This window comes from Balaenoptera acutorostrata, chromosome 9 (genome assembly GCF_949987535.1).
Source record: "Balaenoptera acutorostrata chromosome 9, mBalAcu1.1, whole genome shotgun sequence".
NCBI lineage: Eukaryota > Metazoa > Chordata > Mammalia > Artiodactyla > Balaenopteridae > Balaenoptera > Balaenoptera acutorostrata.
Genome location: NC_080072.1, coordinates 23484511 through 23489996, shown reverse-complemented (window position 1 = coordinate 23489996; position 5486 = coordinate 23484511).

The window sequence follows — 5486 nt, the reverse complement described above, 5'->3', positions numbered from 1 at the left end:
TAACTTCAGCAAATTCCTTTTGCCAGGAAAGGTAACATTTAGACGTTCAAGGATTAGGATATGGACATATTTGGCAGGCATTATTCACCCTACCACAAATTCACATGTCCAGGCTGGAAGAATCTCCCTTTTGTCAGAATATCTTGTGGCAATTCTATTTTGTCAGGGGTGTAATTTTTCACTGATTACTTTATTCTTTAGAAAATTATGTTCCACAAAATTAATTCATAGTCAGTGTAGAAAGTTTAGAAAATAGAGATAATTAAGAAGACAAAAACATATGCATTTAATACTATCACCCAGAGGCTAGGTAAGTTTTTGGAGGAATCCACTCACCCACATGAAGGAAACTCTGTAAGTCACTAACAGTCCATGTGAGTTTTCAGAATTTTCCTAAATGGTATCCTAATCCTTAGATCCTGTAAAGATGATCTCATCTCATTATTCCATGTTTAACATGAGGAGCAGAAAGAAATTATAAATGACTTTTTCAAGGTCTCATAATTAGGAAGTGAAGAACTCCAGGTGAGAAATTAGATTCCCTAGTTCCTAGTTCAGTGGTCCTTATCTTCCACCTTGCAGATGTTTCCCTTAAGGGGAATTCTTCGTTCATTCATTTAAACAATATTAAGTACCTCTTCTCTGCAGGTAATTTTGCTCAGTTTTGGGAATAAGTCTAATCTCTTTGAAGACAGAGAGCCTAAATCGACCTGTGTTCAGGTGATGTTTCTGTAATGTACTTGCTGTGTGACCTAGGGCAGTTTGCTTAGCTCCATTGAGCCTTAGTTTCCTAATGTATAAAATGGGATAATAATAACACCTGCCTACATTGATAAGGATGCTTTTGATTGCATGAAATGGAAAAATTCAAATTAAATTGTTTAAACAATAAATTCCAGGAGTAAATGTAGCTTCAGGCAAGGTTTGATCTAGCATCTCAAAGCCCTGGCTTTCTCACTCTTTATTTCTCAGCTCTACGTCTTCAGCATTGGCTCTCATCATGGAAGTACATCCCCTTACATGTCCAGAATGTCTTACATCACATAATGAGACCATATGCTTCACGTTGTTCAAGTCCTACAGGGAAGAAGTACACCATATCTCCCCATCCCTGGCAAATCCCTGAGGTTTCTTCCAACTGTACTGCTCAGGTGTGGTCTGCCCTTGGACTAATCACTGTGGCGAGGGGAGGGGGCATATACTGATGATGAAGCCAATCAAGATCTACTTCCAGAGCTGGGGCTGAAGCCAATGCCAGGAAACCACATGGGGGAAGATGACGAGGAGGCATGGTTTCTCGTGGGAAATTCAGAGCACTGTTACCAGGAGGCAGAGGGAAATGAATGCTGGGCAGCCAACAGCAGGTGTGTCCAGTCAACTTTTCTCAGTGTTGTTGGCAGGATTAAATGTGCTAATGAACGTAAAGCATTTAACACTGTGATTGGCATATCGGAAGTGCCCAGTTAATATGAGCTTAGTATTTTAGTTATTATTTTACAACCTCTCAAATCTGTCTGTCTATCATCTATCTATCTATCTATCTATCTATCTATCTATCTATCTATCTATCTATCCACACACACATATTGCTGATTGGTTCAGGGGTGGACAAGATCTGAGCAGTACAATCAGAAGAAACCTCAAAAATTATATATCTCTCTCCTCAAAGATATGTATATAGTGTAGAAAAAGTAGAAACTACAGGTAAGCAAAGTGAGCACGCGTGGCAACATTCCTCTTATAGGAAGGGGAGGGATACAGGTCAGCCTTCTCGCTGACAGGAAACTGTGACCCTTAGGGGAACAAGAACTTGCTAGAAGTTCAAGTGGTGAGAGGATGGGAGCCCAGGGTCCCCTCGACCCCCAGCCCAGCTGTCTTGTCCCCTTGATTGCCCTGCTGTCATTAGCTGCTTGGTCTTTCCCAAGTGCTTCTGTAGAGCTGGACTTGGCAGGCAAACTGACAATGATCTATGGCCCTGGGAGTCCCCGGGAAGCGTACTCTGGAGCCACTGTGAACATACAGGTTAAAGGGAATGGCTACATCTGGAAGCCTGCGGAAACTTCCATCTGAGGAAGTGCTGTCTGCCACTCTGTCCCTGCATGTCCCCTTTCTGCCGTCATAATCTGCCATAAACCTGTCATAATACGGGAAGATGCCAATTAGGGAAGCCACTTCCAGCTGTTTTGTTCTGTGCCTGCTTTGTAGCGATTCCCTCCCACTTCCCCCAAATGTTTCCATTAGGGAGGGAGGGGTCCCCATTGTAAGATTGCTCCCTGATGGCAGCAGAACACAAAACAGCCAAATTTATGTCCAAAAGCTGAGATCAGTTATTGCTGACAACGGTAATAATGGTGTCTCCAACATGACCTAGTTTATTGCTCAGCACCTGGTCTGAGTTGATAAATTCATTTTGAGAGACTGACTGGTCATGTAGGCATCCGAAGGGAAAAATAGCAGTAGGACTGTGGTAGGTACAACTTCAGGGAGGGAGAGAGAGAAAAGGGAGGGTGGAGAGAGGGAGAGGGAGAGAGAGAGAGAGCACATTTATGCTCATTTATTACCAATACTCATGATTACCAATAATAATTGCTACCATTTATTAAGTGACAGGTACTGGGATATGTGTTTTGAACACATTTTCTCTAACCTTCGCCACAGCTATACAAAACAATATTATTATCACTGTTCTAGTGATTGGACGACCAAGGCCCAGAGAACTTAGGTAGTTCGTCCAAGGTCACACAGCTAATAAGTGGAGAAGCCCAATTCAGACCTAGTTTTGAGTCTGATTTCAGAGCCCAAGCTCTTTACACATCCTGCTGTTTCTGGTTTATCATATTCAGCTGGTGTCTTCTGGGTCTCTCTCATGAAAGGTCTGACTTCACACACATGAACTAGTAGCGGGTTTACATTCTCATTGGATTAGTTTTGAAAAATGGGAGGTTCCTAAAACAGGAGCCTGGAGATGCCGAGGGGCAGGGTGTATGCTTGTGCTTCTGTGTGAATCCTAATCGTGCCCATTGTGGTTGCAGCCTATATCTGTAATGATGTTTTATTAATTGTGGTCCTACATCTCTGCTGGCAGCCTAGTATAATCCGGAGGCAATAGGCTAGAAAGTGACTAATGAGAATAACTTCTTGATTGATAGGGCTGTTCTTTCTGGATTTTTGTAAAAAATGATAGAGTCTCATTTTCACACTATATCTTCAATATCTAGATATAAAAATCCTAAAAAAAAAATAAGCCGTTCCAGATAATTGGAGGACAGCCTTGGGAACTGGGCATTCTGTTCTGCCCCAGCTTTCAGCCAGGCTGAGCCAGCAAAGCTCAAGGCGGCAGCTGTTCACAGAATCCACCAATGCCGGATGTGGCCATGGGTAGTTGTTCTGAAGTGCCTCGTCCTTTGCTTGCATGCATCGCCATCTCTAGCAAAGCACCGTTTAGTAATGAAGCTCCTGGCATGTGCCCATCATTGGGTCTCTCTCTCTCTTCATTGCAGTGGCTCAGCTTCGGGCCCCTTAGGGAAGCAGGCAGTGTGCATAGTGGTTGTGGCCCAGCTCTGGGAGATCATTTGAGGCACTGATCAAGACTTTCTGCCTTAAACATTTTTTTTCTCTTCATCAGGCATCATGCGCAAATGTTCATCCTTAGCCATTAATTTCTTTTAACTTTGCAGAACTTAATATTTGGGGAAATCTTACAAAATTTAAATCATCCTGAGAGGACGATCACCTAGGGCGCTATCACTGGTCACCGTTTTGGAAACTCCCTGAGTGTCCGGGCCCTTGGGAGTGGGATATAGATCAGGCACCTGGACTGGGAAAGGCACAGACAGGCATAGGAAGAGGAGTGGAGGAGCAAGAAGGGCACAAAAGACGATGTCTGTATCCCCATTTTGTAGAGAGGTGGCTGCCAGTGGTTAGAGGAAAGTTCCAGAAAGGGCTCAGGATCCTGTGATACAGACACTGAAAGACTAGGTAGCAAAATAGTCCTTTTGTCAGGAAAAGGCAATGCTCCTTGACAAAGGGAGTCAGGATTCCACATCCCTGTCAGAGTAGCGTTTGGAGAATGCCAACTGATAACATCCTCTACATCCCCCTTCCTCCATCTAAACAGAGCTCAGAGCAGGGTCCACACAGGCTGGGCCGACTATCAACCTGATGCAACAGGCAGGAAATGATCTCTTTAACAGGGTATGTGAGGATTAAATGAAGTGAAGGATGAATCATGTAGCTCTAGAAGAGCAAGAGATTCTTGACCTTGTTTTGCTCTTTCTGGTGTCTCTGAAATGCTTGCCACATAGCAGGAGTTCAGTAAAGGTTTTCTGAATGCAGCGAACAAATGACAGGCTGGGAATGCAATTAAGGAGTGGGGTATCATTCAGCGTTCAAGGGTCATGGTTTAAGAGTAGCATCTATTCTTTTTCACTGAGGTATATTTGACATCACATTATGTTAGTTTCTGGTGTACAATATAATGATTTGATATTTGTGTATATTGCAAAATGACCCACAGTAACTCTAGTTAACATCCATTGCCATACGTAGTTGCAAATTTTTTTCTTATGATGAGAACCTTCAAGATCCACTCTCCTAGTTACTTTCAACTACGCAGTCCATTAATTGTGTATTAGCTATAATTATTAACTGTAGTCACCATGCTGTACACTTTACCCCGTGACTATTTATTTTGTAATACAGGCAATTATTGATCAAAATATTATTCCTGTAAGATAAATCCTCCAGCAAGTTTTTTAAAATATGTATATGGTTATGAGGGCGTTCTGTCCATTCTTTTGTTGGTCCGTGTAACCATCCCTGCATCCATGCATCCATGTATCTGTCCATCTATCCAGCGTTTATTGAGTGCTTGCTCTTTGCCATGTTTAGAAGCTGTGTCTAGATTTTTTTCTGAATAAGCAGCTTCTTAAGCCATGTAAAGCGCTTTGCTGCTAGGGTTGACTGTGCATGTGCGAGATCCATCCATTCTTTCAACATACACTACTTGAGCACCTGTTGTATGCCAGGTATTGTGCCAGGTGATGGAGGTACAGTGGAGAGCAAAACTAGACATGCCCCTGTTCTTAGGTATCTTACAGTCTGGTGAGAGTAGAATTAAATAGTAACTCCAACATAAAATTATAATTGTCATAAGTGCCATAAATTACAAGTTCATGGGACTGTAAGAAAAGATACTAGGGGAACTGACCTAGTCTGGGAGGTTAGAGACAGTTTCTATGAGAAAGGGATACATGAGCTGAGATATGAAGGAACAGGAGCATCTGAGGGTAGGTGTTCCAGGCAGGAACAGCATGTGCTAAGGCAGGACTGCAGTCATTTCTTATGGCTGTTGTAACAGATTTCCGCAAACTTAATGACTCAGAACAACACAGGCTTATTCTCTTACAGCCGTGGAGGTAAGAAATCTGAAATAGGTTTCATGGGGGCTAATGTGAAGGTGTCTGCAGGGCTGCGTTCCTTCTGGA